Here is a 20,533-nt window from a genome sequence, read left to right on the forward strand (position 1 = left end):
TGTAGCATAAAGTAATATTTAGCATTTTACCCACAGTAGAACTTCTTTCAAAATTATAGACAATCCTTTCAAATCCTGCCGTTGCTGTTTGATTAAGCAAGCTTATGTAATATTCTAAATCCTTTGTTGCCATTTTAACAATGTTAAATATCTTTACCAGGAGAAGAATCAACCTCTAGAAAGCACTCTTTTTCAACCCTAAGATATGACTTCTCATCTGTTCAAATTTTATCATAAGATTATAGCAATGTAGTTCCATCTCAGGTTCCACTTCTAATTCTAGTTCTTTTGCTATTTCCACTACATTTCCAGTTCCTTCCTCCATTGAAGTCTTGAACACCTCCAAGTCATCCACGAAGGCTAGATTCAACTTATTCCAAACTCCTGTTAAGGTTGATATTTTGGTTTCCTCCCATGAATTGCAAATGGTATCTAGGATGATGAGTCCTTACTGGGAGATTTTGAATTGAATTTACTTTGACCAGATTTATAAGAGGAATCACTATGGCAGCTAAAGCCTTATAAAACATATTTTTAAAAATATAACTTGAAAGTTGAAATTACTCCTTAGGCCATTTTTATTGTCATAAAGAGATACCTGAGACTGGGTAATTTATAAAGAAAAAAATGTTTATTTGACTTGTGATTCTGATGGTTGGTAAGTTCAAGATTGAACATCTGGTGAAGGCCTCCATCTGCTTCCACTTATGGAGAAAGGAGCCCATGTGTGCAGAGGTCACATGGTGAAAGAGGAAGCAAAGATGGGGGAGGTGTCAGGCTGTTTACCAGATTTCATGGAAACTATAATAGAGTGAGAATTTACTCACCTCTGAAGGAGGACATTAAAGCAGTAAAATATTCGTGAGGGCTCAACACCTCCTATTTGACCCTAATTCCCAACATCAGGGATCAAATTTCAACATGAGGTTAAGAGAAAACAAACATCCAAACCATAGCACTCCTTGATCCATGGGATACGGAGTGGACCATTGTATCAACAGATATGAATATAACAGTAATCGCCTTGTACATTTCCATTAGTGGTCTTGAGTGACCAGGTGGATTGTCAATGAGCAGTAATATTTTGAAAATATTTTTTTTTTTCCTGAGCAGTAGGTTGGTCTTAACAGAAGGATTAAAATATTCAGTACACTATGCTGTAGACAGCTGTGCTACCATCTAGATTTCGTTCTCCCATTTATAGAGCATAGGTAGAGAAAATTTAACATAATCTTTAAGGACTCTAGAATTTCTGGAATGGTCAGTGACCACTGGCTTTAAGTTAAAGTCACCAGCAAGTCCCTAGCAAAAGAATCAGCCTGTTCTTTGAAGCCACATCTGTTGACTTCACCTCTCTAGCTATGAAAGCAGTAGATGACATCTTTTTCCAAGGGAAGGCTGTTTTATCTACATGAAGATCAATTATTTAGTGTAGCTCCCTTTGTTGATTATCTTAGCCAGATTTTCTGGATAGCTGCAGCTTCTACATTTCTTCTACATTATTCGGTACTTACTACTTCACCTTGCACTTTTGTGTTATGAAGATGGCTTCTTTTCTTAAAACTCATGAACTACCCTCTACTAGCTTCCAGCTTACATTTGCTTCCTCACCTCTTTCAGCCTTCACAGAATTAAAAAGAATTAGGGCATTGCTCTGGATTAGGCTATGGCTTAGGGGTATGTTGTGGCTGGTTTATTCTTCTATCCAGATCACTAAATTTTTCTCTCTATCAGTAATAAAGCTGTTTCTCATTCTTATCATTTGTGTGTTTACTAGAATAGCACTTCCAATTTTCTTCAAGAGCTTTTCCTTTGCATTCACAACTTGGCTAACTCGCACAAGAGGTCTACCTTTTGGCATGCCTTGGCTTTCAACATGCCTTTCTCACTAAGCTTAATCATTTTCAACTTTGGGTTTCACGTGAGAGATATGCAACTCTTCCTTTCATTTGAACACTTTGGAGGTCATTGTAGGGTTATTAACTGGCCTGATTTCAATAATGTTGTGTCTCAAGGAAGAGGGAGGCTGGAGGAGAGGGAGAAAGACCAAGGAATAGCTAGGGTGAAGTCAGAGCACAAATAACGTTTTATTTATTATTTGTCATGGGTGTGGTTCATGGTGCCTCAAAACAATTACAATTGTAACATCAAAGATCACTCATCATAGCTTATCATAACAGGCATAATAATAATGAAAATATTTAAAGTATTGCAAGAATTACCAAAATGTTACACAGAGACATAAAGTGAGCACATACTGTTGGGAAAGTGGCACTGGCAGACTTGCTGAAGACAGGGTCACTACAGACATTCAATTTATAAAATCTATATCTGTGAAGCACATTCAAAGATGTGCTATAGAAAATATCCCAGTTTATCTCTAAGGTAGATTCTGGAAGGCCTATTAATATCTCCCAAGTACCCAAACCAGGTCTGCTGCATACAACTGATAAATCACACATGGTGCAACTCCAATAGTACCCACTGGACTAGGATGTAAATTATATCTGCACAGACATTCAAAGTAACCCTGAAAACCCCTTCTTATTACATCCCAAACCAACAAATCAATTGTTAAATCAAAATCCAGCAATTAATTAGTCAATGTTTTCTAACTGCTCAGGGATATAAGTAGGCCCTTCTCCCCTCATTTGCTGGGCTTTTATGTGACAATATTCTGGAAGCATCTAATCAGTGCTTTATATATTCTGGCCTCATCACCTGTTCCAAAAACTCATCCTCACATATTATGTTCTTTTTATTTAAAGATGTTTCTAATAACAGAACAGAATATTCAATTCTTGTGAGAGCTCAAAGGGTGGTTTGTAGGTGAAGTGTCAATGGCTAATATATAAGAGAAAATGTTCAACCTTACTAGAAAACATACAGCAAAGCAAAGGATAGTAAAACAATGAGGTGCTATTTTTCATACACCAAAAGGCAAAGTTTTAAAATAATGTCCAGTGTTGTTAAAGATGTGCAAAAACTAAAATTGCCAACCTGTTGGTCAGAGTGCCATGGGTAAACTTTGACATTTGGCTTGATTTTCTAGGATATTTCCTCAACTTTATCTTATAACATTTTTATTAAAATTTCTTATTTTGGTTATTATAGTTTGAATTTATAAAAAATTGTTTTTATATTTTGATGGTTTCTTTAAATAAAACTGAATATTCTTTTGTCTCATGGATATAGTATTTTCTCATCTTTCGGAGGATAGTATTTATTTATTTATTTATCTATTTATTTATTTTTGAGACAGAGTCTCACTTGGTCACCCCTGGTAGAGTGTTGTGGCGTCTTAGCTCATAGCAACTGCAAACTCTTGGGCTCAAGCGATTCTCTTACCTCAGCCTACCAAGTAGCTGGGACTACAGGTGCCTGCCATAATGCCTGGCTTTTTTTTTTAGAGATGGGGTCCCACTCTGGCTCAGGCTGGTTTTGAATCTGTGAGCTCAGGCAATCTACCTTGGCCTCCTAAGTGCTGGGATTACAGGTGGAGACACTGCACCTGGCCTCTGAGGATAGTATTCAATGTTTTCTTCTTTTTTTCTTTTCTTTTTTTTTTAATTGTTGGAGATTCATTGAGGGTACAAAGATCCGGGTTACACTAATTGCGTTCGTCAAGCAAAGTCCCTCTAATAAATGTGTTCCTCCTCCAAGAGGTGTACCAAACACCGTAAATCCCCCACCTCCCTTCCTCATTCCCACTCTCCACTCTCCCCCATTTTCCCACCATGTACTAGGTCATCAATTGTCCTCATATCAAAATTGAGTACATTGGATTCTTGCTTCTCCATTCTTTTTTTTTAATTTTGAGACAGAGTCTCACTATGTCACCTTTGGTAGCATGCCATGGCGTCATCGCTCACAGCAACCTCCAAGTCATTGGCTTAAGCAATTCTCTTGCCTAAGCCTCCCAAGTAGCTGGGACTACAGGTGCCTGCCAAAACGCCAGGCTATTTTTTGTGTAGTTGTCATTGTTGTTTAGCTGGCCCAGACTGCATTCAAACCTGCTACCCTTTGTGTATGTGGTTGGCGCCATAACCACTGGGCTACGGGCGCTGAGCCTGCTTCTCCATTCTTGTGATGCTTTACTAAGAAGAAGAATATGTTCCACCTCCATCCAAGTTAGTACAAAAGATGCATAGCCTCCATCTTTTTTAAAAACATTAAATTATAACTGTGTACATTGATGCATTTATGTAGTTCAGTGTACTGATTTGATATACAATGTGAAATCCTTACATTGAACTGATTAACACATCCATTACTTTGCTTGCTTATTTGTTGTGGTAAGACAATTATACTCTTTTCTTAATAGTTTTGAAATGTACCATTGCATCGTGCACATTAGGTGAGGTCCCCCCAAATGCCCTCCCTCCTCCTTCCTCCCTCCTCCTATCTCTCCCCTCTTCCCTCTACTTCCTGAACTGTAGTTATGTTCTACCATTTGTATGAATGTGTAGGTGATTATATATTGATTTCAGAGTAGTATTGAGTACATTGGATACATTTTTCCACATTCTTGAGATACTTTATTAAGAAGAATATGTTCCAGCTCCATCCAGGTAAACATAAAAGATGTGAAGTCTCCATCTTTTTTTTTTGTGGCTGCATAGTATGCCATGGTATACATATACCACAATTTGTTAATCCATTCATGGGTCAATGGGCACTTGGGCTGTTTCCATATCTTGGCAATTATGATTTGGGCTGCAATAACCATTCTGGTGCAAATGTTTTTGTTGTAAAATGATTTTTGATCATCTAGGTATATATCTAGTAGAGGAACTACAGGATTGAATGGTAGGACTAGTTTTAGTTCCTTGAGTATTCTCCAAACTTCTTTCCAAAAAAGGTCGTATTAGCTTGCATTCCCACCAGCAGTGTAGAAGCATTCCCTTCTCTCTGCATCCAGAGAGTTTTGGGATTTTGTTATGTGGGCTAATCTTACTGGAGTTAGATGATATCTCAAAGTGGTTTTCATTTGCATTTCTCTGATGATTAAAGATGATGAGCATTTTTTTCATATGTTTATAGGCCATGCACCTATTTTCTTCAGAGAAGTTTCTGTACAAGTCTCTTGCCCACATAGAAATGGTGTTATTTGTTCTTTTCCTATTGATTAGTTTTTCTCTGTGGATTCTGGTTATCAGACCTTTGTCAGAAGCATAACCTGTAAAAATCTTCTCTCATTCTGAAGGTTGTCTGTTTGCTTTACTTACTGTGCTCTTAGCTGTGCAAAAGCTTTTTAGTTTGATCAGATCCCAGTAATGTATTTTTGGTGTTGCTTCAATTGCCTGGGGGATCCTCCTCATAAAGTATTCTCCCAGGCTGACTTCTTCAAGCGTTTTCCCTGCACTCTCTTCTACTATTTTTATAGTTTCATGTTTTAAGTTTAAATCTTTTATCTAGTGAGAATCAATTTTTGTTAATGGTGAAAGGTGTGGGTCCAGTTTCAGTCATCGACAGGTTGCCAGCCAGTTCACCTAGCACCATTTGGTAAATAGGGAGTATTTCCGCCACTGAATATTTTTTATAGGCTTACCAAAAATCCAGTGATGATAATAAGCTGGGTTCATCTCTTGGTTCTCTTTTTTTTTTTCTTTTTTCTTTTTTTATTAAATCATAGCTGTTTACATTGATATGATCATGGGGCATCATTCACTAGCTTTACAGACCATTTACCAAGTTTCTTGGTTCTCTGTTCTGTTCCATAAATCTACCTCTCTGTTTTTGTGCCAGTACCATGCTGTTTTGATCACTATAGATTTATAGTATAGCCAGAAGTCTAGAAATGTGATTCCTCCTGATTTGTTTTTATTTCTGAGTAATGTCTTGGCTATTCAAGGTTTTCTCTGATTCCATATAAAATGAAGCACTATTTTTTCAAGCTCTTTAAAGTATGACATGGGTACTTTAAAAGCGATTGCATTAAATCTATAGCTTGCTTTGGGTAGTATGGACATTTTAACAATGTTGATTCTGTCACATCTCATTCCTGATACCACTTGTCAGGGCCCAGGACTGGCCAGGTCTCGGGCCCAGCTTAACTAGGTCCTGGACTTGGACCGCTAAGTTACCTTGCTTGGGAACGTTAGGTGCCTGAGGGCTATCTACTTTAGCTGGAGACAGAGTGTCTTAGAGAGAGTAAAGCAGTCTTCTTAGAAAGATAGATCTTAGTCTTTAGCAGAGCTTGGTAATCTTCAACAGAGAGACGCTGTGCTGGTGTTCTGCACGCAGAAGAGGAGACAGAGTCAGAGTAAGCGGGTCTGTGATAGAATGCGCATGCTCCCGACTGCCTTCTCCTCCAGCCTAATATAAGGCTGATCTTGTGCCTCTCAACACCACAGGTGTAGAGACTGCCAATTCACCACTGCTCTCATCTCGTGAGCTCTCATGCTTGTTAGGAGAGCTAAATGCCACTCCATGCCCTTTCCACCAAGGTGTTCCATTATTGAGATATACAGGTATTTCTTATAACTCACTCCTCCTAGCCATAGGCTGTACGGGCTGCTACATGATTCTTCTCAGCCAATGTTGATTCTCCATAGCCATGAAATGGTATGATTTTTCATTTGTTAACATCTTCAGCTATTTCTTTTCACAGTTTCATAATTCTCTTTATAGAGATCTTTCATGTCCTTTGTTAGGTAAATTCCCAGATATTTCATCTCCTTTGGGAGTACTGTAAAAGGAATAGAGTCCTTGACTATATTTTCTGCTTGACTATTGTTGGGATATATAAAAGCTACTGATTTGTAGGTATTGATTTTGTATCCTGAGACACTGCTGTATTCCTCCATCTCTTCTAAGAGTTTTGTAGTTGAGACGCTGGGATTTTCTAGGTATAGGATCATACTGTGTGCAAAGAGTGAAAGTTTGATCTCCTCTGACCCCATTTGGATACCCTTGATCACCTTCTCTTGCCTGATTGCGATGGCTAAGACTTCCATGTTGAATAGCAGTGCAGGCAGTGGGCATCCTTGCCTAGTTCCTGATCTGAGTGGAAATGATTCAATTTTATTTCATTGAATATGATATTGGCTGTGGATTTACTGTAGATGGCCTCTGTCAGTTTAAGAAATGTCCCATCTATGCCTGTTTTCTTAAGTGTTCTGATCATGAAAGGATGCTGGATATTATCAAAAGCTTTTTCTGCATCAATTGAGAGAATTATATGGTCTTTGTTTTTTATTTTATTGATGTGATGTATTATATTTGTAGATTTGCATATGTTGAACCAACCCTGTAATCCTGGAATAAAACCAACTTGATTATGGTGTATAATTTTTTTTGATGAGTTGTTTAATTTTGTTTGCTAAGATCTTATTGAATATTTCTGCATTGATACTCATTAATGATATTGGTCTATAATTTTCTTTCTTTGTTGGATCCTATCTTGGTTTGGGGATCAGGATGATATTTGCTTCATAGAATGTGTTTGGAAGTATCCCTTCTTTTTCTATGCTTTGGCAAAGGTTGTATAATAAAGGTTCTAGTTCCTCTTAAAAGGTGTGATATAATTCAGATGTGAAGTCATCTGGTCCCAGACTTTTCTTTTTGAGGAGATTTTGTACAGTTGATGCTATTTCAGTGATTGATGTAGGTCTATACAAAATTTCTAATTCTTTCTGGTTGAGTCTAGCAAGGTGGCGTGCTTCCAGGTATTGGTCCATTTCCTTCAGATTTTCATATTTCTGGGAATAGAGCTTTTGTACTAAACATTGAGGATTTTTTGAATTTCTGAGGTGTCTTTTGTTATTTCTCCTTTATCATTTCTGATGGATGTTATTAGAGATTTTACTTTTCTGTTTCTGGTCAGGTTAGCCAAAGGTTTATCAAGTTTATTAATCTTTTCAAAAAACCAACTTTTTATTCTGCCCTAATTTTGGTTATTTCTGCTGGGTTTGGGGTTGGAATGTTCTTCGTTTTCCAGTTGCTTGAGATGACCTATTAAATTGCTGGCTTCCTCTCTTTCTGTCTTCTTGATGAAGGCTTCCAATGCTATAAATTTCCCTCTTAGGACTGCCTTTGGAGTATGCCACAGGTTTTGATAATTTGTGTCTTCATTATCATTTTGTTCCAAAAATTTGGTGATTTCATTTTTTTCTTTTTTTTTTTTTCATGTCAGACAGGTAATCTGCTGATGTCATAACAAGATTTGTGGGAGACATATCTCACGCATGCACATGAAAATCCAGTCATCACGTTTATGAAGTACAAAAGGATCTGTGATTTCCTTCTTAATCCCATCTTAGAGCCAGCTATCATTCAGCCTAACATTATTTAGTTTCCATGACATTCTTTGAGTATTAATATTCCTGTTGCTGATGAGTTCAACTTTCATTCTATGGTGGTCCGAGAAGACACAAGGAATAATTCCTATTCTTCTAAATTTGCTGAGGTTAGACTTGTGTGCTAAGATATTATCAATTTTGGAGGATGATCTGTGGGCTAATGAGAAGAATGTATATTCAGTTTTATACATTTTATTAGGATAAAATGTTCTCTAGAGGTCTGTTAAGTCCATTTGTTCTAGCATCAGGTTTAAGTCTAATATTTCTCTGTTTAGTTTTTTCTTGGAGGATCTATCCAAGACTGTCAAAGAGGTGTTAAAATCTCCAACTATTATAGAGGAAGGAAGATATCAAGTTGTTCATCTCCATTAGGGTTTGCTTTATAAATTGAGGCGCATTCTGGTAGGGTGCATAAATGTTAATAATTGAAATTGCTTCATATTGGGTGTTTCTCTTGACAAATATGTAGTGACCATCCTTATCTTTCTTTATCTTTTTGGTTTAAGGCCTATTGTATCTGCAAATAAAATTGCAACCCCTGATTTTTCCCTTCCCTTCCCTTCCCTTCCCTTCCCTTCCCTCCCCTCCCCTCCCCTCCCCTCCCCTTCCCTTCCCTTCCTTTCCCTTCCCTTCCCTTTTGCAGTTTGGCCGGAGATGGGTTCAAACCTCCCACCCTCGGAATATGGGGCTGGCGCCCCACTCACTGATCCACAGGCACCACCCTTAAATTTTTACTTTGTTTTTTGTTGTTGAGACAGAGTCTCACTCTGTCACCCTTGGTAGAGTGCTGTGGCATCACAGCTCTCAGCATCCTCCAACTCTTGGGCTTAAGTGATTCTCTTGATTCAGCCTCCTGAGTAGCTGGGACTACAGGTGCCTGCCACAATGCCCGGCCATTTTTCTTGCAGTTGTCAGTGCTGTTTTAGCTGGGTTGGACCAGGTTTGAACCCACCATCTTTGGTATGTTCTACCCACTGAGCCACAGGCACCACCTCCTTGCTTTTTCTGATTTCCATTTTCTTGAATTATAGTCTATTTTTATCCTTTAAGGTAAGATGTGATTCTTATATGTAGCAGACATCTGGTCTGAGTTTATGTATCCATTCAGCCAACCTGTGCCTTTTTTTTTTTTTTTTTTTTTCAGTTTCTGGCCAGGGCTGGGTTTGAACCTGCCACCTCCAGCATATGGGGCCAGCACTCTACTTCTTTGAGCCACAGGTGCTGCTCCCAACCTGTGCCTCTTTAGAAGACAATTTAAACCATTCACATTAATTGAGAGAATTGATAAGCCTGGTGTTTTGGGTGTCATGTTTTTTGAATGTCCAGTGGACATTTTTAATCCTTTCACCACTGTGGAAGTTGGGTTTTCTTCAAAAAATTTCTGGGTGAGTTTACTTTGGTGGTAGAGCATTGTGTTGGTCATTGTGGAGGATGGGTCTGAGAATATCCTGGAGAGCTGGTTTAGTTGTGGCAAATTTCTTCAACATGTGTATGTCATTAAAGTATATGATTTTTCCATCACAAATGAAACTCAGTTTAGCTAGATATAGGATCCTGGGCTGGAGTTGTTTTGTTTTAGGAGATTGAAGGTCGATGACCATCCTGTTGGGCTTGAAATGTTTTGGCTGAGAGATCTGGAGTCATATTTCTCCCTTTGTAGGTAATGCTTTTCTTATGTCTGGCTGCTTGCAGAATTTTCTCCTTCTTCTTAACTTTGACAAAGTTAATCACAATGTGTCTAGAAGGTGCTTTATTTGGGTTGAGTCTTGCTGGGGTTTTGAAACTGTCTACTATCTCAATTTCTGTATATCTTGCAATGCTTGGGAAATTCTCCTCCATAATCTTTTGGAGTAGAGCATATGTACCTTTAGGACCATCCTCTTCTCCTTTAGGAATTTCTATAAGGATATTTCAACTCCAGTAAGATTGGCGCATATCACAAAATCCCAAGACCAGAGATGTTGGCATGGATGTGGAGAAAAGGGAACACTTCTACACTGCTGGTGGGAATGCAAATTAATACATTCCTTTTGGAAAGATGTTTGGAGAACACTTAGAGATCTAAAAATAGATCTGCCATTCAATCTTATAATTCCTCTACTAGGTATATACCCAGAAGACCAAAAATCACATTATAACAAAGATATTTGTACCAGAATGTTTATTGCAGCCCAATTCATAATTGCTAAGTCATGGAAAAAGTCCGAGTGCCCATTGATGCACGAATGGATGAAAAAATTGTGGTATATGTACACCATGGAATATTATGCAGCCTTAAAGAAAGATGGAGACTTTACCTCTTTCATGTTTACATGGATGGAGCTGGAACATATTCTTCTTAGTAAAGTATGTCAAGAATGGAAGAAAAAGTATCCAATGTACTCAGCCCTACTATGAAACTAATTTATGGCTTTCACATGAAAGCTATAACCCAGTTATAACCTAAGAATATGGGGAAGGCAGTAAGGGAGGGAAGGGAATAAGGGAGAAGGGGAGGGAGGGGGGAGGATGGGCAGAGGGAGGGTGATTGGTGGGATTACACCTGTGGTGCATCTTAGGAGGGTACATGTGAAACTTACTAAATATAGAATATAAATGTCTTAACACAATAACTAAGAAAATGCCAGGAAGGCTATGTTAACCAGTGTGATGAAAATGTGTCAAGCGGTCTATAAAACCAGTGTATGGTGCCCCATGATTGCATTAATGTACACACCTATGATTTAATAATTAAAAAAACAATTAGGAAGGGCTAAGTAATTATTAAATAATAATTAGAGAGAGAAAAAAGAATGTTTCATCTTTTGGAATGATCCCACAACTCTCTCAGGGAATGATCAGTATTTGCTCTCCATTTGTCTGCCTCTTTGAGTATTTGGAAATGTTCAAAAGCTTTGTCTTCAATTTCAGAGATCCTTTCTTCTACTCAATCAACTCTATTACTAAGAGATTCTACTGTATTTCAGAGCTCCTCAAATAACTTTTTCATTTCCGTGAGCTCTGTTATCTCTTTTCTCATTATATCCATATCTTTGTTGACTTTGTCTTTGAATTCCTTAATTTCTTTTTTTTTTTTTTTTTTTTTTTTATTGTTGGGGATTCATTGAGGGTACAATAAGCCAGTTACACTGATTACAATTGTTAGGTAAAGTCCCTCTTGCAATCATGTCTTGCCCCCATAAAGTGTGACACACACTAAGACCCCACCCCCCTCCCTCCATCCCTCTTTCTGCTTCCCCCCACCATAACCTTAATTATCATTAATTGTCCTCATATCAAGATCGAGTACATAGGATTCATGCTTCTCCATTCTTGTGATGCTTTACTAAGAATAATGTCTTCCACTTCCATCCAGGTTAATACGAAGGATGTAAAGTCTCCATTTTTTTTAATGGCTGAATAGTATTCCATGGTATACATATACCACAGCTTGTTAATCCATTCCTGGGTTGGTGGGCATTTAGGCTCTTTCCACATTTTGGCGATTGTAAATTGAGCTGCAATAAACAGTCTAGTGCAAGTGTCCTTATGATAAAAGGATTTTTTTCCTTCTGGGTAGATGCCCAGTAATGGGATTGCAGGATCGAATGGGAGGTCTAGGTTGAGTGCTTTGAGGTTTCTCCATACTTCCTTCCAGAAGGGTTGTACTAGTTTGCAGTCCCACCAGCAGTGTAAAAGTGTTCCCTTCTCTCCACATCCACGCCAGCATCTGCAGTTTTGAGATTTTGTGATGTGGGCCATTCTCACTGGGGTTAGATGATATCTCAGGGATGTTTTGATTTGCATTTCTCTAATATATAGAGATGATGAACATTTTTTCATGTGTTTGTTAGCCATTCGTCTGTCGTCTTTAGAGAAAGTTCTATTCATGTCTCTTGCCCATTGATATAAGGGATTGTTGGCTTTTTTCATGTGGATTAATTTGAGTTCTCTATAGATCCTGGTTATCAAGCTTTCGTCTGATTGAAAATATGCAAATATCCTTTCCCATTGTGTGGGTTGTCTCTTTGCTTTGGTTATTGTCTCCTTAGCTGTACAGAAGCTTTTCAGTTTAATGAAGTCCCATTTGTTTATTTTTGTTGTTGTTGCCATTGCCATGGCAGTCTTCTTCATGAAGTCTTCCCCCAGGCCAATATCTTCCAGTGTTTTTCCTATGCTTTCTTTGAGGATTTTTATTGTTTCATGCCTTAAATTTAAGTCCTTTATCCATCTTGAGTCAATTTTTGTGAGTGGGGAAAGGTGTGGGTCCAGTTTCAGTCTTTTACATGTAGACATCCAGTTCTCCCAACACCATTTATTGAATAGGGAGTCTTTCCCCCAAGGTAAGTTCTTGTTTGGTTTATCGAAGATTAGGTGGTTGTAAGATGTTAGTTTCATTTCTTGGTGTTCAATTCGATTCCAAGTGTCTATGTCTCTGTTTTTGTGCCAGTACCATGCTGTCTTGAGCACTATGGCTTTGTAGTACAGACTAAAATCTGGTATGCTGATGCCCCCAGCTTTATTTTTGTTACTAAGAACTGCCTTAGCTATACGGGGTTTTTTCCGGTTCCATACAAAACGCAGAATGATTTTTTCCAAATCTTGAAAGTACGATGTAGGTACTTTGATAGGAATGGCATTGAATAGGTAGATTGCTTTGGGAAGTATAGACATTTTAACAATGTTGATTCTTCCCATCCATGAGCATGGTATGTTCTTCCATTTGTTAATATCCTCTGCTATTTCCTTTCTGAGGAGTTCATAGTTTTCTTTATAGAGGTCCTTCACCTCCTTCGTTAGGTATATTCCTAGGTATTTCATTTTCTTTGAAACTATGGTGAAGGGAGTTGTGTCCTTAATTAGCTTCTCATCTTGACTGTTATTGGTGTATACAAAGGCTACTGACTTGTGGACATTGATTTTATATCCTGAAACATTACTGTATTTTTTGATGACTTCTAGGAGTCTTGTGGTTGAGTCTTTGGGGTTCTCTAAGTATAAGATCATGTCATCAGCAAAGAGGGAGAGTTTGACCTCCTCTGCTCCCATTTGGATTCCCTTTATTTCCTTGTCTTGCCTAATTGTATTGGCTAGAACTTCCAGCACTATGTTGAATAGTAAAGGTGACAGAGGACAACCTTGTCTGGTTCCAGTTCTAAGAGGAAAAGCTTTGAGTTTTACTCCATTCAGTAAAATATTGGCTGTGGGTTTGTCATAGATAGCTTCAATCAGTTTTAGAAATGTGCCACCTATGCCTATACTCTTCAATGTTCTAATTAGAAAAGGATGCTGGATTTTATCAAATGCTTTTTCTGCATCTATTGAGAGGATCATGTGATCTTTATTTTTGCCTCTGTTAATATGGTGGATAACGTTTATGGACTTGCGTATGTTAAACCAGCCTTGCATCCCTGGGATGAAGCCTACTTGATCATGATGAATGACTTTTTTGATGATAAGCTGTAATCTATTGGCTAGGATTTTGTTGAGAATTTTTCCATCTATATTCATGAGTGAGATTGGTCTGAAATTCTCCTTTTTGTTTGGGTCTTTTCCTGGCTTTGGTATCAGGGTGATGTTTGCTTCATAGAATGTGTTGGGGAAGATTCCTTCTTCCTCAGTTTTTTGGAATAATTTCTGCAGTACAGGAATAAGCTCTTCCTTGAAGGTTTGATAGAATTCTGGAGTGAAGCCATCTGGACCAGGGCATTTTTTAGTTGGAAGCTTTTTTATTGTTTCTTTGATCTCAGTGCTTGAAATTGGTCTGTTCAGGAGCTCTATTTCTTCCTGGCTAAGTCTAGGGAGAGGGTGTGATTCCAAATATTGATCCATTTCCTTCACATTGTCAAATTTCTGGGCATAGAGTTTCTGGTAGTATTCGGAGATGATCTCTTGTATCTCTGTGGGATCAGTTGTTATTTCCCCTTTATCATTTCTGATTGAAGTTACTAGAGATTTTACTTTTCTATTTCTAGTTAGTCTGGCCAATGGTTTATCTATTTTATTTATTTTTTCAAAAAACCAACTCCTTGTTTCATTAATTTTCTGAATGATTCTTTTGTTTTCAATTTCATTGATCTCTGATTTGATTTTGGATATTTCTTTTCTTCTACTGAGTTTAGGCTTAGATTGTTCTTCTTTTTCCAATTCCATAAGATCTCTTGTGAGATTGTTGATGTGCTCTCTTTCTGTTTTTCGAATGTAGGCATCTAAAGCGATGAATTTTCCTCTCAAAACTGCTTTTGCAGTATCCCACAGGTTTTGGTAGCTTGTGTCTTCATTGTTGTTATGCTCAAGGAAGTTAATGATTTCCTGTTTTATTTCTTCCTGCACCCATCTGTTATTCAACAGAAGATTGTTTAATTTCCATGCCTTTGGGTGGGGTCGAGCATTTTTGTTAGAGTTGAGTTCCACCTTTAGTGCCTTATGGTCTGAAAAGATACAAGGTAAAATTTCAATTCTTTTGATTCTGTTGATATTTGCTTTGTGTCCCAGGATATGATCAATTTTGGAGAATGTTCCATGGGGTGATGAGAAGAATGTATATTCTTTGTCTTTGGGATGGAGTGTTCTATATGCGTCTATCAAGCATAGTTGGTCTAAGGTCTCATTTAAATCTCTTATATCTTTGTTTAATTTCTGTTTAGAGGATCTGTCCAGCTCTGTAAGAGGTGTGTTAAAGTCCCCTGTTATGATGGTATTATCAGATATCATATTGCTCAGACTGAGTAAGGTCTGCTTCAAGAATCTGGGAGCATTTAAATTGGGTACATAAATATTTAGAATTGAAATGTCTTCTTGTTGTAGTTTTCCCTTGGCCAATATAAAGTGACCATCTTTGTCTTTTTTGACTTTAGTTGCTTTAAATCCACATGTATCTGAAAATAAGATTGCAACTCCTCTTTTCTTCTGAATTCCATTTGCCTGAAAAATTGTCTTCCAACCCTTGACTCGGAGCTTTAATTTGTCTTTTGAAGCCAGGTGTGTTTCTTGCAGACAGCAAATGGATGGCTTGTGTTTTTTAATCCAGTCAACCAATCTGTGTCTCTTCAGTGGGGAATTCAAGCCATTAACATTTATGGAGATAATTGATAAGTGTGGTAGTATTCTATTCGTCTTATTTGGTGAGAGTCCATTGCTTAGTTTTATCTTTTGCATCAGTGTGGAGGTTAGGTTCTGTCCTTTGATTTCTGAGTTCTTACTTTGCTGCTGATCCATTGTGGTGGTCAGTGTGCAGAACAGGTTGAAGTATTTCTTGTAGAGCCGGTCTTGTTGTGGCGAATTTCCTCAATGTTTGTATATCCGTAAATGATTTGATTTCTCCGTCAATTTTGAAGCTTAGCTTAGCAGGGTACAGAATTCTGGGCTGAAAATTGTTCTGTTTAAGTAGATTAAAGGTAGATGACCATTGTCTTCTTGCTTGGAAAGTTTCATTAGAGAAGTCTGCGGTCACTCTGATGGATTTGCCCCTGTAGGTCAACTGGCGCTTACTCCTGGCAGCTTGCAGAATCTTTTCTTTTGTCTTGACTTTGGACAGGTTCATCACAATGTGTCTTGGAGAAGCTCGGTTAGAGTTGAGGCGACTTGGGGTCCGATATCCCTCTGAAAGCAGTGTGTCAGAATCTTTGGTGATGTTTGGGAAATTTTCTTTTATAATTTTCTCTAGTATGGCTTCCATTCCTCTGGGGCATTCTTCTTCCCCTTCTGGAATTCCTATAACTCGTATGTTGGAACGCTTCATAAAGTCCCATAATTCTGACAGTGAACGTTCTGCTTTCTCTCTCTTCTTTTCTGCCTCTTTTACTATCTGAGTTATCTGAAAAACTTTGTCTTCTACCTCTGAAATTCTTTCTTCTGCATGGCCTAACCTGTTGCTGATACTTTCCATTGCATCTTTAAGTTCCCTGATTGACTGTTTCATTTCCTTCAGCTCTGCTATATCCTTTTTATATTCTTCATATCGTTCATCTCTGATTTGATTCTGTTTTTGGATTTCCTTTTGGTTATTTTCCACTTTATTAGCAGTTTCCTTCATTGTTTCCATCATTTCTTTCATTGTTTTCAACATGTGTATTCTAAATTCCCTTTCTGTCATTCCTAACATTTCTGTATAGGTGGAATCCTCTGCAGTAGCTACCTCATGGTCCCTTGGCGGGGTTGTTCTGGACTGGTTCTTCATGTTGCCTGGAGTTTTCTGCTGATTCTTCCTCATGAGTGATTTCTTTTCTCTGTTTCCTTGCCCTAATTTTCCTTTCACTTCCTCTTGCTCTTTAAGTTCTTGTGCCTGTGGACTAAGGGTTACAGGACCAGAAGGGTGAGAAGGTTGAGGAGCAAAAAAGGGATGAAAGAAAGGAGGACCGAGTGGTAAGAAAGAAAGAAAGATAGAGAAAGGAGAGGGGGTGGGGATAAGGAATATTGACAAAAAGAAGAGAGGTACAGAAAGAGGGAGACAGGGCAGTATAGGTGTATGGTAGGGTACTTTGACACAACCTTAAAAAACCCCACCTTCTGGGGTTGCCCAGTTGGATGGTTCCCTTGAGGTCAGCAGCTCTTTGCTAACCTGATCAGACACGGTACCCCACCTCCACCAAGTAGAGAGGAAAGACAAAAATGCTATAGATCAAACCAAAACAAGCAAACAGAAAACTTTACGGGGATACAATTGGGTGAAAAACCAAATGATAGGGGTAGAAACACTAGCAAAAATGAAGTTGTAGTTATTAAAAAAAGGCAGCAATGGGAAATTATAATTAAACTAGAAAAATTGAGAAAGAAAAAGGGATCTGTATGGAAAAGATTGAAATTAAAAAACAAAAGAACATCAACAACGTCAAAATAAACAAACAAACAAAAAAAAACAAACAAAAAAAAAAGAAAAAAATGCACAACCAAAAACAAAGCAGTTTGTATATGTTATTGAATATTGTCTGGGCAACACGTGGTCTTCTGGGGTATGAGATTTTAGTCACAGTTCTGATACAACTGGAGGCTGCAGGTTTCTCAAACCCCAGCAGGTCGACACCCTAAATCTCTCTTCAGCCCACTTAAAAGGCACTTTGTACTTGTAAACTTGCTGAGCAGAAGCTTTCCCAGCTTTCTTGCTGGAATCACTGCTGAAGTGGCTATCCACTTACCCAGTGTGCCAAAACCGGTCTCACTCTGCCCCTGAGGGTTAGGGCTGCAAGGCAGCTCAGACCCCACCCTTAGGCTACTTGGTTGCTGGGTTACAAGCTCCCACCCGTTTCTAGCTCTGCGATCCTGAGGGCGGAGCTTGCCGGGGCAGATCACTGGCAATGGTTCCATGTGACCCACCGCCAAATACTATTAGCTCCGTCTGGCTCAGCGGCTCAGACTGGGGCCCTAGACAACGGCCAAAGTTCTCCACACTCCCGCTCAGGCCTTCCCCAGGGCAGTTCAACTCAGTGCCAAGTCCAAGGACATCAAAAGAGTTCACAGGTAAGGCCTTTCTGGTTTGCAGTCTCGCTGCTACTGAACTTACAGTTGTGGGAGGGTTTAGACGGATTGAACACACGCGACCACTTGCCGGTTTTCCACTGTTTTAGTCCTCCTCTTGGGGTCCAGAAGTCTCTCGCTGACTCCCTGTATCCTCATAGAAGTGATGCTAGGCAGTTCCCACCAGCCAGAGATGCCTGGAGTCCTATCTCCCCAGACTCACGGTGTCCAGATGCAAGGAAGCTGTTACTCGGCTGCCATCTTGCTCCGCCTCCTGAATTCCTTAATTTCTTGAGACAACTTTAGAACTACTCTTTGGATTTCAATTTCTAAGTTTTCTTCCATTCCATTCATCTTATTTTGCTATCCATATTCTGAATTCTATTTCTGACATTTCAGCCATTTGTTTACATACGGCATCTTCAGTTGTATCTCCTTTGTCATTCTTCAGGGGGCGGTTTGATCTACTCTGGTTATTCATGTTGCCAGAGTTCTTCCATTGGTTCTGCCCCACGTTCATTTTCAGCATTTGATTATTAGAACTGGTAGGGTGAGATTGAATTGTGGTTCCCAGGTAGTAGAGTTAATCAGCCCCTTACCAAAGCACTAGGCTTTGTAATTGTGGGTATTCCCCTGTACCCTTACAAAGGCCCCTTTCAGAGTTTTGGCTGGAGACTCTGGGGACCTATTCGGTGAGCTAGTGCAAACTGGCTCTGTTTTGAAATCAGCCAACCTCTACCGTATCCTAAGAAGTCACAGTATTAGGTTCAAATATCAGCTGTGAAGAGATACAGATAGTTGTGGCGCCTTGTCCCCACCATTCAGTTCTTTTCCACTACAGAACTTCAAAGGTCAACCTCAGAGTGTCCCCAGGTAGAAGCCCCAGACGCAAGTTCCAATCAAATTGTCTTATGCAGTATAAACCCTGCTCAACAGAGGGATCCAAAGGTCTCCAACTATAGATAGAAATCTTCAGTCAGTTCTGTCTTGCAACCCTGAAGGTATGGCATCCACTCCCCTCTTTTGATCCATGAATTGCCTGTCAATATCCTAAATGGGCATCAGCACCCCTGTCCCCCGGGCACAATCAAAGCCGGGAGTCTGGGACCCCACCCACCAGGCTCAGTTCCCACTAGGCATCCATGCCTCTGCTCACTTGCTCAGTTGGAGCCAGGCGTCCATGCTCTACATGCCAGACTCATGGTGTCTGCTTCTCTGCTTATGACCCCGTTGGAGTCAGGGGATCACACCCCCATCCTTGGGTCTCTGTCCACACCCGCAAGCCTCTGCTTGCTGCCTCTGTTGGAGTCAGGAGACCACGCCCTGGTCTGCTCGTCTCAGTCCATGCCCAGCAAGCATAGTGGCTCTGTTGGAGCCATAGTGACTCTGTTGGAGTCAGGGGATCAGACCCCCGCCTGCCTGTCTCAGTCGATACCCGGCAAACCTCTGCTCAATGGCTCTGTTGGAGTCAGGGGACCCTGCCATCTGGTCTCAGTCCACACCTGGCAAGTCTCTGCTTGCTGGCCCGGTTGGAGCTGGGGACCAGCCTTACCTGCAAAACTCAGTCCACACTGGGCAACCACTCTCCCACTTGTGGATACTGTCAGAGCCAGGAGTTCTGCATCCACTCCTGCCAGACCCAGCTCCAACTGAGGGTCAACAGCACCACTGGCCAGGCAAAGTCATAACCAGGAGACTGCTCCTCCTCCCGCTGAGTGTCCCTTCCTTCCTGCACCCTCTTTCTTCCTCATTAGTCACAGATTCCGTCCTGATGTTGGGTGATCCGCACTATGCCCAGATCTCTCAGGAAAAGACCAAACACTCTTTACTCTGCAGGGGGCAGAACTTTAGACCAGCATGCAAGGGGGTAAGGGTGAACTGGGAGTTTGGAATTGTGGGGGAAAATATTTGTTCAATTTTATGCCAGGCAGGGTGGTATCTAGGTTCACAAATGGGACCTCCCTGGAGAGAGAGAGAGAGACCCAGTGTTATCGGCTCTCTCCAGTGCAGTAAAATGAGAGGTCTTTTGTTCCCTCCTTGCTTGCAGAGAGTCCACAGTGGGCCTCCCATTTGGGGGAGGTACCTCCCATCTTCTAGATGATAGGCTTTGTACCTGTAATTTGTTTTCTTAAATGCTCTTCCTTGGTGTCACAACTTGCCAAACTTCTTTCTTGGCTCAGCTCCCCACCTTTGGCTTCATAAAGTCTGATTCTGTCCAATTTTTCTTTGTCTGATCAGGAGCCTCTGCCGAGGGTTGCTACTAGTCTGTTGTCTTACTGGAATTCCTTCTCCATCTTCTTTGGTGGCTGAATAATATTCCATGGTATACATATACCATGGTTTGTTAATCCATTCCTGAATTGGTGGCGTTTAGGTTGTTTCCACATTTTGGCAATTGTAAATTGAGCTACGATACAGTGTAGTGCAAGTGTCCTTATGGTAAAAGGATTTTTTTTTTCTTCTGGGTAGATGCCCAGTAATGGGATTGCAGGATCAAATGGGAGGTCTAGTTTGAGTTCTTTGAGGATTCTTCGTACTTCCTGCCATAAAGGTTGTATTAGTTTACAGTCCCACCAGCAGTGTAAAAGTGTTTCCTTCTTTCCACATCCACACCAGCACCTGCAGCTTTAAGACTTTGTGATATGGGCCATTCTCACTGGGGTTAGATGATATCTCAAGGGTGGTTTTGATTTTCATTTCTCTAACAATTAGGAACGATGAAAATTTTTTCATATGTTAGCCATTTGTCTTCTTTAGAGAAGGTTCTATTCATCTCTCTTGCCCATTGATATAAGGGA

General features: G+C 39.8%; 1 protein-coding gene and 1 non-coding gene across 5 annotated transcripts in view; one reads left to right on the forward strand and one right to left on the reverse strand.

The window, feature by feature from the left end:
• The window catches only part of ENTPD1 (ectonucleoside triphosphate diphosphohydrolase 1), a 187,343-nt gene that overhangs the window by 15,145 nt on the left and 151,665 nt on the right, over nucleotides 1-20,533 (forward strand). The gene's annotated exons all lie outside the window — the stretch shown is intronic.
• On the reverse strand, nucleotides 8,132-8,235 carry LOC128582945 (small nucleolar RNA U13). The gene has a single exon (XR_008379352.1). It is a non-coding gene; the product is annotated as a small nucleolar RNA U13 (small nucleolar RNA).

The sequence above is a fragment of the Nycticebus coucang genome, chromosome 3 (assembly GCF_027406575.1).
Source record: "Nycticebus coucang isolate mNycCou1 chromosome 3, mNycCou1.pri, whole genome shotgun sequence".
NCBI classification, from domain to species: domain Eukaryota; kingdom Metazoa; phylum Chordata; class Mammalia; order Primates; family Lorisidae; genus Nycticebus; species Nycticebus coucang.